The sequence below is a fragment of the Ammodytes marinus genome, assembly GCF_949987685.1.
Source record: "Ammodytes marinus genome assembly, chromosome: 5".
Lineage (NCBI taxonomy): Eukaryota > Metazoa > Chordata > Actinopteri > Uranoscopiformes > Ammodytidae > Ammodytes > Ammodytes marinus.
This window is the reverse complement of record NC_137234.1, coordinates 22,100,420-22,112,477: the sequence shown is the minus strand read 5'-3', so window position 1 is coordinate 22,112,477 and position 12,058 is coordinate 22,100,420.

The following is a 12,058-nucleotide window of genomic DNA, read 5'->3' as shown; positions in this document are numbered from 1 at the left end:
ATCAATGTTAATCTTGAGAACAGTCTTGGAACACTGTACCAAGCGAGATACGGGAGTGGAACACCTTTGCTGGTTTTAAATGTAAGATGAAGTCATGGCTGAAATTAACCCAAGCATGTACCCATCATGTAGATTGTTTTCTTAAAGCGGCTACGAGTAACATTTAAATATCTTTTAAACAGCCTCATGTTTCCTCTGATAATCATAAATTACCTTTAACAGCAAACGGGACCATCAGTGCAAAGAAAGACGTTTTTATATAGTTTTTATTACTGCTTTTGGTCTGGTCGCACACCCAGTCCGATTTTCGGTTCGCTCGTGCAGGCTCTATGGTCACATATCCGTATTGGTTGCAGATTTCAGTGTGGCGCTGCAGCGTGATTTGAGAAGCCTATCCCTCTAGGTGAGGGAAGGGGAGCGGGAGCCTTGTTTGAGACAGTTATTTGTCGTCACAATGACTGGTAACGAGGCTGAACCATCAAAGAAAAAAAGAGAATGCAATGAAGAAAAGCGAAAAGAGAGAGTGACTACGGGCGGGACGAGGACGTTGCCAAGCAACGTGTATACAATTTCACGAGAGCGAAACTAGACTGTGTTTACTCCTAAATGAATGAGCGGTTGGTACTAACACAACGTTTGCTTTGCTTCACCATCATCAGATAACCATTATCTGAAATAGTCATTATTTACATCAACAACACAAACACATTACCTCATCGTGATCCATACAAACTGCCGTCTCTCTTTCATTCGCTTTCTGTGAGGACACAGCTCCGTGAGAGAGGGTAGTTAGGTGACGCTGCTGCATCAACTCATTGCAATCAGGTGTGTACTGACTGGCATTAGTTGATGCAGTGTCAAAACCACTCTCACGGAGCCGAAAAGAGTCCTCACACTTTCAACACACGTACATGCACTATATTGCGCCCTTCTCAGTTCACACTCGCGCGCCTGGCACGAGCATTTGCGACAGCGGGCGTCGTAAAAATACTACCGCTTTTGTCCAAAGGGGACGCCAACGTGCCATCTTACTCGTAGTGCCTTTAATGTTGTGATGTCCTGTTTTCTTGGTGTCCTATTTTTGATTTGATTTGATTCAATTTATTTCAGACATATCAAAAAAAGAAAATTGAAAAGCATGAAAATACAATAAAAAATATGTTCAAATGATTTCACAAAAGAAATAAAAATAAACAAAAAATAAACAAATAACATATTGAATTGATATGCCTGAAAAGGAGTAGGAAGAAGTATACACTTATTTAATCCTACCCCTTTTCCACAGCTCAATAACTTATATTTATTATATTAGCTTCCTGTGTTCTTTATAATCCTTTTTACAAATCTATACAATTTGTTATACGATATTTGATACAATCCATACAAATATACAACTTGATACTATATTTTTTTTATATTTATACAATCCATATATCTATATCTATTATATACATACATCTATACAAAAATATATCTATGTCTATTATATGCATTTATACAATCCATATTATCTATATCTTTATATTTGTACAATTTGTTATGGTTTGGTACTGGACCCAAGAGCAGACAGAGGCAGTAGTAGGATAAAAATAAAAAGGTTTATTTAACGAGTTGGGGAAGCAGGTGGTGAGTGGGGAAGCCGGGGTGGAGAAGCAGGTGGGTATGCTGGAGAGCGAGGTCCGGGTAACTGCAAGCAGAGGAAACATAAGTAAGCATGAGCACAAAGCACAACAGGAGACGAGAGAGAGCGAGGTAGACAATTACACTAGTGCCAGGTACGTATAATTACCACTGATAGCAAGGAACGCTCTGGCACCGACTGCAGGGAAACCAGGAGTAGATAAAGGTGTGTTGATTGCAGATGCAGACCAGGTGTGGAACGGAGACGGACAGGGGGCGTGGCAGTAGGAGGAGGAGGAACACACACAGCAGCCAGCTGTGATCACCACACAATTCACATATCTATATCTATATGTACATGTATACAATCCACATATCTATACAATCAATATATCTATATAAAAATATTCATTCAATATGATGATAATTACTCATATAAATAAATATAAATATATATATACAATATAGGGGAGAACGGGGGAATCTGAGGCATTGGGTAATGTGAGCCACCCCCTGTATCTAGGGCAACAGAAAACATTTGTGGTCACGTGAGATATATGTTTTCAAGCCCCTCTCATTTCCCCTTGGCCCTGAAAGAGAGGACCTCATGGTGCTGTGGTAAGCATGTTTTTTTTCACCAAAATAGGTATTTTGAATGTAAAAGTAAATTTTCTTGCTGTCAACTTAATCAACTGTTGTGCCAAAGCAAATGTATTCACGTAGAAAAACTTCTATCATACGTGTTGATGAACTACCAACATATAAAACCATGTGATGACAGGGCTGTACAGTGCGACAGTTTTGATCGCATTTGCTACTGAAATTGATCACGTGCGATGATGAATACAAGTCCAGTCGCACCAGTGCTAATGAGCAGATGCTGTCTGTTTGAGACACAGAGGAGCGCTGCACAACACTGCTTAGAGGGCTCTACATTAAAACTCTCCAAATGCGGGTGAATGTAGTCTTAGGCGAGTAAGTTATTAAGTCTACCCTCCACTTTGGCTGGTGAAAGATGTGTGCTCGGGATCTGTGATTATAGCGTCTAACTTCACCAACGGTTAAAAACAGGAAGGAGACGGCTCCCTTTACATTAAGGCAGTCAAGTTAGCGCGTGTGCAAACAGAATATTTCCTGTGCGCCTTCACAATAAAAGTCGGTTACTAGCCAAATGCGAGTTGACTTTTATTTTGAAGCAGGTAAGAACAGGAAGTTAGGCCGCTTCACAGCCCTGCAGTCAACAGCAGTAACTATCTATGATAGTAACTGACAAAGATTGACACACCCTAACGATTGACACAACCTATTTAACTTGGCCTAAATTGTATAAATATGTTTACTAATTTATTTAATAGGCTATATGTTCAATGTTTTAAAGTTTGGTTTTCATTAAAAGAATGAAATGTTCTAAAAATGTTTGTTATTATTAGGCTAATATAATAATGATATGTTTATATAAAAAATATATAGATATAGACATTATTTTTATAGTTCTATGGGGGGAAATAATTCTGAATCAGCAAAAAAATTGCCATTGGCAGGTTAGACTTTTTTGTCTAAATTGCAATCAGTGCACCCCTATTCATTTTTCTACAATTACTACTGCACACTAGGATATCATATTCATTGAGAATCTCAAATAAAACCAAGATGACAGGCTCAAAGGTAATTACAGTGAAATGCAAGGGTTAAGGTTATGCAAGTTTTCGATCATACTTTGTGTGCTACCAAATTTATTTTTGTGCTACTGAATTTTTTTGCTTGCTAGCACCAGTGCTACCACTTTAAAAAATAAGCGTACAGCCCTGGATGATATTAGCTAAAGATTAGCCTGGAATGCTGAGAGTTAGTTTTTTCTCAAATTATGGTGGTGGGGGAAAGTGAGCCAAATGCTGTGGGGGAAAGTGAGCCACTGTCTCACTTTCCCCCACCATGAGGCACAAGTTAAGTTTAGTCTTAAACATATTTTAAAGAGGACCTATGATGCTTTTTGACTTTTATGACCTAGAAACGTTTTTATGATGATTTATAGTCATGCTTACCCAGGTCGAAAAGAAGTATACTTAATTGCATAAAAAATGTACTGGAAGTTCAAATAGTATGTTTGAAGTACATTGGTATTTCTAAAGTACTTACTTGAAATGCATTAAAGATACCCTTTCTTGCACTTTAACATACTAGTCAAAAGTATACTTTGATTACTAGTGTATTAAATATATGCTAAATTATGCTTCTAAAAATATACTAAAATGTAAGCATATTATTTTGAACATTTTAGTGTACTTACCCAAAACATATTTATGTTATGCTTATTTATAGTGCTATTTTATAGTGCTTTGTTTAAGTGCATTTAAAAATAATTCCACTTCAAGTGTTATAAATGTATAGGCTACTTATAGCATGTTTGCTTTAATTGGTACCAAAGTATATTATTATGTAATGCACAAGTGCTTCAGTCTTCTTATCAGAAGTAGGATTTTTGAAGCATGTTTTTCTTATACATTTTAAGTATATTTTTATTAAAGCATATTAATTCATTTAAACTTCATTATACTATACTGTAGGTAGCTATAATCCGTGCAGGTGTAGTTTAACAAAGTGCACTCCTAATGTATTATAAATATAATTACATCTCAGAGTATACTAATGTAACTTTTAATAAAAAAATTCAGATTTTTTTGTACTTATAAAATGTATTTTATGTAGCACTGTACATTAGGCCTACTTATGACAAAAAAGAAAAGAAAAAAACATCTCAATAGTTCATTACAACACTATACCAAATAGGCATATTGTTTAAACGTACCCCCTTTAATCTAACGTGTAAACATGGTTTTAAATGGCTTCAGCATTTTGCAGGTAGGTTCTGTTCTGAACGAATAGCAGCAGTGCACTTCCACAGGTGACATGGTGAGATCTTCACCGAACCAAAAAAACAAAAAACAGACAGTCAGCACAGTGCATTTAATTCGACCAATCACAGTCCACGTTTCCGAATCAAATGTGCGTACTGGCCAATCGGGGGCCATTCACCGAGTCACGTGACAGATTTCCGTTGCAGATAGAGACCAGGCCCCCAGGATTGTGCCTTTTCCGAGCAGCCAGCATGGACAGGTGGCCACGCCTGGTATAACACGCATTAGACTGTCTGGGACGGGTCCGTAAATCAAAATGGCGATCACATGAGCTCAGCCCCATTCATTCCCAATACAATTTCGTCAAACAAGAATGTATCTCCGCTAAATTTTTATGGATATCAATCAAAGGCTCATGCTTTTCTTTAGACCATGTACTAATAGGATGAAAGTTTTCGCTTTTCAAAACGCCACCGAAAGCGTTTTATAGCCGTTTTATTTTCAGTTTTAGCCGTTAGGCGTGTAGCCGCTAAAAGGAGCCGTAGTGAAACAACCGTTGCTTCGGCCGGCCCGGCCTCCGATGGCGGAAGGAATCTTCGTGTATCACTATATTACTTTACAACGACGGGGTGTAATTTAAAGATTACATACAGAGAATCATCGGGGATTAGTAATTTATACTTCCATGGTCGATAAACAATGCAACTGTGCCCGTCCCGCTTAGCTTAATGCACGGACATATTATAACGTTACACTGCTCGAGAATGAAACGTACCCTGCGCGTCATGCTTTAGGGGTGTGCCAGGCTCACATGAAAGCAGTATGGCAGCTTCCTTGTTGCTTCTCTGCGCCAATGAGCAGCTTCATAGGAATGAATGGGCGCCATGTTTCAATACGGTGTCCATTTCTTTATATGTCCATGATAGAGACATACGGATAGGGCCAAGAAAAAAACGGCGTTTGAATAATCGTTTCCAAGGTTTGCTTTGCTTCATGATTCGGACATCGGCAGGTGGACTGCTCAGAAATAATAAAAGGGGAACAAAGAAGAACGGAATATCAGTCAGCTCCGGTCACCAACCGTGATGAACTTCACCGTGAAGAGGGCCAGTGTGTGTCTGCCAAGCCGAATCCGACATGGAAAAACGAAAATACTGTCAGCCAAACTACTTCTTCTTGACGGTAAGTTAAATTTTTCGGCAGACAACACAGTTGGTTAATTTACTATTATATGGGCATCCTCCGAGTTTATAAAATATTTTGCGAGCTGGATAATATTGGTGTGGAATTCTAACCGTTAGCAACAAAGTTATAGCATGACTAAGCTCAGCTAGCTAGGCAGGGACACATGTCCACATTGTGAAATAACCCAGTAACAACATGTTAGAATGCATTCATCACTGAAATAACTAATTCTCAATTCATCCACAACATTCAATTATATTCTAGTAAGAAAAAAATAAGGTTTTTAAATAGTGAGTGCATATTTAATCATGCACATTACAGCTAACCATAGGTTTTTACAGGTGTAGCTATATAGCATGGATGAACAAGAGGATCAAAATGGAAACAGAAAAGATGACAATTAAAGCCTTTTTTGATAACTATATTAACTTTTTGTCCCTTTCAAAGACACCGAGATGAAGAAGTTTCCAAACAACACTGCCGGAAGTGCAAGCCCTCATTTGCAGAAGAATTTGCAGACCAGGCCTACTCAAAGGAAACCACTCCACTGGAAAGATGAAGATGGGAGAATGTAATGTTTAATTTCAGTTTGTGTTTTAGTTTGTGAAAAAAGCATTTTATTTTTGTGCAGGACATTTCAATGCGGAGCATGCCTCTAAGATAATCATTCTTGTTGTGCTTTATATAATGGGATATTAATTTCTGTACATTTTGCTTCTTTAAATATGCTCTGCCATACCAGAATATTTGCATTTAATTTTGGTCAAGATATAATACTGTACTTGCTGTACTCTTGCCTCCACCCCTCCCTTACCGCCCACACTGCCACCATCCTTGTCCACAGTCTCCTCGTCACTTCCCGTCCGGATTATTGCAACTCTCTCCTCCTCGGCCTACCTCACAAATCCCTCCATAAACTTCAACTGGTTCAGAATTCAGCTTCCCGCATCATAACTCGAACCCCCTCCATCCATCACATCACTCGTGTCCTCCAACAGCTCCACTGGCTCCCGGTCCAGATCCCTATCCAATTTGAAATCCTACTGAATACATACAAGGCCATCCCCATATTTGTCTGATCTCCTCCAGATTCCCACTGGCTCCTGTTCCCTCAGTTCATCTTCCTCCATACACCTGTCTGTCCACTCTGCCCGTCTCACCTCCATGGGGAGCAGAGCATTCAGCGGCTCTGCTCCCCGTCTCTGGAATTTACTACCACCCCAACTCAGAAACATTGGTTCATTCCCCCATTTCAAGTCACAACTCAAAACACATCTGTTTAAAACTGCCTATTTCATTTGATGTAAATTGCTCTGCTTCTCTCTGTTGTTTTTATTGTTGCTTTTATTTTATATTGCTCACTACTGCTTTTTAAAAGTTTTAAATGTCTGTATGGTGTCTTTGAGTGCAGTGAAAGGCGCCTTTAGATAAAATGTATTATTATTACTCTGGAAATATTTTGTCTTTTATGTTAACAATCTCTACATTAAATTCAGTAAAATGATGTTCTCTGTGTGTGTTGGCATTTAAATACATTTTTTACAGCGTAATATATTTAAAATGCATTATTTTAAATGCATTATTAATGAGCTATAGTCTATATTAAGGTGTGTTAAAGTATGTTTTACTGTATGTTTTATTATACTTTTAGTGGCTCTTCAAGTATACTTATAATAATATCATTAAAAAAGAGCAAATTTAAATGAAATTAAAGATCTACACAGAGAGCACTTCAAATGTGACTGAAAGGGTATTTTAAATATAATTTAAAGTAATACACTAAATTGCATTAAAGTTCACTTAAAGTTGTTCCAATTTAACACAATTAAGTACACTAAATTGTATTTATGTTCATTTTAAGTTGAACTTTAGCATATCTAAAAGAGCACTTATCATACTTAAAGTTGTTCCAAAATAACACACTTAGTATGCACTTAGTATTAGAGCACGCAAAATGCACTAAGTATGTTTGGGAAAAGATCTACTTAAGTATACTTCTTTTCGACCTGGGTAACCATACTAAATTATCAAATAATGACTTACATGCATTTCGACGTATTCCCTGCTGACCGTCTGGGGTGTCTGTGCAGAGCACTAGACACTATTCTAGCCAGCCGAGAAGTCACGTGTTCAAAGCGGCTTGACGCTTTGTAACTTCGTGACGTCGCATGTAACTTGGTGTCGTCACCACGCGGATGTTTCCATGTATAGTAATGCTGTCACGTCTGCCTCGCGCCCTTATAGGTCCATGCTCGCGCTTCCCGCCACTGAAAGTGTTCCGGAAGGAAGGTAACCAATCACAACGGAGTGGGGTTTGCAGGAGGGGGCGGGGGGGAGCGGAGATGGCCGAAGCACAGGCGGAGGGAGCGGAGATGGCCAAAGCACAGGCATGCTGGATCGCCAAAATAAGAGAAAGAGCTTCCCGAAAATCTACATAGTTTTTTGTGATGTGATTCGTGTCAGGTTGCTCTATAGCAGTGTAAAACAAGAAATTAAGACCAGAAAAGTAGTATAATAGGTCCTCTTTAATGTAATATTACATAACATATGTTTTATTTTAATGTCATACACATTGTAGAAAAGCCATCATGCCAAGGAAATACACCAGGAAGACGACCTGGGGCAACCACACGGAAAGAACACCTTCTCACCTTTCCCTGTAACCTTCAGGGCTGTAATGTAGAGTAGGCCTAGTTGTAGAGTATGACAGGCTGATGTTATAATCCAGTTGGGTCTTCTCCTGTGTTCTGAGTCCCAGGCTGTTCTCGCTGGTTCTGATTTTCCTATGCTTTGACCCCCAGACACAAGCTGGCTCTAAGGGTCCTGTGTTCTGACCCCCAGACTGTGTTCTAATCTAACTGGTTCTATCTTTCATTTGACTCTTATTAAAACCTTTTGAATTATGATATGTTGTATTTGATTTTGTTCAGAGTTACTTTCAAGTGTTTAGAAAATTTGCTTTGCTTAATTGACCAAACCCCATCATTCTTTTACTAGTCTGACATTAGCTCTGGAATGTGTGGCTAGCTTTCAGGATTCTAACAATATGTGTTGTTATGGTAGCCTGGAAATCCAGACCCTGATATCTTGAACGATAGAGGGTCTGGCCACGATCAATAGTAATTTCCAACTCAAGGGGCGGGTCCTACTTGTGCATTTCAAATGCCACTGCACGCAGTTGGATAGCACTACAACCAATCAGAGCGATGCACAAGGTGACGTAAGCCCCGTTCGTTTAGCGAACAGCTGTTAAACTGTTAAATTAAACGTTTGCCGTGGTCGGTCGGCAAAACAGAACATTCCACTTAGCCTACTTGCTAATGAAATATTTGAGTGCCGTCTTCCAAATCGTAAAGGGTCGAGGCCAAAGCAGTCTCAAACTCACACAACATATCCGCAGCCATCTTTGATGTTTACTATCACGGCTTCAACGTCGCATGCACGTCACTGTCGTCATCCGGTTACGTCCGCCCCAGAGCACCATACAAAGGGCTCTGGCGCGCCCATATTAGATAGAACCAATTGAAACGTGAGCCCAGATTTTTGATAAAGCTTCAACGGAGAGTTGCCAGACCAACAGGCGCAGCAAATTTAATTTGCCAGCGCCTAGTGGCAGGTCTGGGAATGCCAGGCTATTGTTATGGTAGTTTCAGAGTGGAAAAGTAAGTGGATCAGTTTAACCCCAGCTGGTTCACTTTACCCCCTTGATTTTTCTGGTCTGTCTCAGTTTACCCCACAGCTGGGGTAAAGTGAGCCACATGACAACTTTTTTTAAAACAATCACATTTTCACTGCCCTTTGTCTTGAGAAAATTCTGCTAATGCCCATTTCTAGGAAACATCCTGAATTAATGGGAAATGTGTAGATTTGAGTGATAAATCATTTTAGCTCGCTTAGAAGGGAGCAAATGTAAAAAGTGGCTCAGATTACCCCGTTCTCCCCTATACATTTTTTTTTATTTTATTTTTTTTAAATATACTTTCCTTCTTAAATCTCTCCCTCATCCCTGTACCTTTTAAAAATCATTGCTTTGAATTTTTTTTTAACAGAATCATGTTTGGATATTGCTTTAGCTCCGTGCTCATACCATTCCACAGTTGCACACCACCAATTGAAATGCATTGACATTTTAAAGTCATGCGTGCAGCCAGTGTCTTAAAGTTTAACTGTTCCCTCAAATTATAACCCCCCTCTCTGTCAAAAAAAAGTTTTTGAATGTTACCTGGTAGCAGTTTGTTTCTAGCTTTGAACATGATTTGTGTAACTTGATATTCAACCAGGTCCTTGAACTTTATGATGTGGGAATGTAAAAAGAGGAGGTTGGTGTGATCATAATATCCAGCTTTATTTATTATTCTTATGGCTCGTTTTTGAAGTGTGACTAGTGGTAGCAGTGAGCTTTTGTAAGTGGTCCCCCAGACCTCCACACAGTAATTTAAATAAGGTAAGATCATTGAACAGTAGAGAATATGCAATGATTTGTGATCCAATATATGCTTTGCTTTACCCAGGACTGAGATGCTACGTGACAGTTTTGATTTAACATGTTTTATGTGAGGTTTCCAGCATAGCTTGTGGTCTATTGTCACACCCAGGAATTTATTTACATACACTCTTTCAATATTAACACCATCTATCTTAACATTTACATCACTATTTAAATTACAATTTCCAAACAACATGATTTTTGTTTTGCTTAAATTCAATGATAATTTATTATTGTCAAACCACCTTTTTAATTTGCTAATTTCAGATGTAATTGACTCCAGAAGCTGCTGCATGTCCTCTCCCGTAAATATTTGTGTCATCTGCAAATAACACAAATTGTAAAATATTTGATCTTTTACATATGTCATTTATGTAGAGAATAAAAAGAATTGGCCCTAACACTAACCCCTGGGGGACCCCACAAGCAATGTCCAAACAAGCTGACACCCATCTTCACAAACTGTTGCCTGTTCTGTAGATAGCTCCTCAGCCAGTTTAATACAACCCCCCTGATACCACACCGTTCTAATTAATTAATTAATATATCATGATTTATGGTATCAAATGCTTTTTTGAGATCAATAAAAACACCAGCTGCATATTTCTTTTGGTCCAGGGAATTTGTAATCTTTTCAATTAGCTCAATGACTGCTAATGAAGTGGATCGGTTGGGTCTGAATCCGTATTGGCTGTCAGTTAGTAAATTGTGTTTATTGATGAATTTGTTAAGTCTAGCAGCAAATACTTTTTCTAAGATTTTTGAGAATTGAGGAAGTAGTGAAATAGGCCTGTAGTTTGTGAAGTGGTGTTTGTCTCCAGTTTTGTACAGCGGTAGGACTTTTGCAATTTTCATTTTTCTTGGGAATTTACCAGTTTTAAATTATAAATTACAGATGTGCGTCAATGGTTTCGAAATTCCGTGAATTACCTCTTTGACTATTCTCATATCAATGTCACTATAGTCAGTAGAAGTTTTATTTTTGCATTCATGGACAATCTCTATAATTTCACTCTCTTCCACTGCTGTTAGAAACATTGATTTTGGATTAATGTCTATGAAATCATTAATCCTGTCATCAGATCTCACAGGAACAGGTATTTTTTCAGCCAGATTTACAAAATATTGGTTGAAGCCATTTACTACTGTTGTGATGTTGTTGTTGTTGCTGTGGTGTCCTAAATGTTGTGATTTTATTGTTCGTATTGTGTTGTTGTGTGTTTTACTGTTGTGAAATTGTGTGTAATTGTTTTTATACTTCAGTGTTAGGTTCCCATTTTGACAGAGATGTAATACTCTGTTTCCTGCCCAGGGACTACAGATGAAAATGAGCTTATAGCTAACTCTGGTACTGCTAATGAGCTGTGCATTGTCCCTGCTAATTAAACAAATAAATAAAATCTTTAAAATGTTTTGCTGGAGGATTTGCTATAGGCTAGTAGATATCAGGTAGGCTTATCTGACAGAAAATAGAAATAAAATGAATCTATAATGATAATTATTGAATGATCATTTGCTCCAGCCTCTCCATGCTGAGCATTGGCTGCTTTTATTTGTCTAATGAGAGTGTAAATGTAAACCTCTGTCCTTTGGGCTGTAACCTGGACAAAACAAGCAATTTGGAAATCTCACCTTCGGCTTTATGACATTGTGAGGGGCATTTTCGCTTTTTTCTTAAATTGTATATTCTTAATGATCAACACAAATATTTGAGACAAATCAACACATTTGATCCCCAAAATAATTTTCAATACATAATGCTGTGTCTCTTGAATGTAAAGCTATAATGTGCTGCTTTATTTTACCTTCATATTTCCAAAATATAGATCTCCGTGTGAATCTTGAACGCAACATAAAGTGCCCCCTCCTCTGATTGGTCGGTTCAGACCAGCTGGCTGTGACGCTGCAGGCA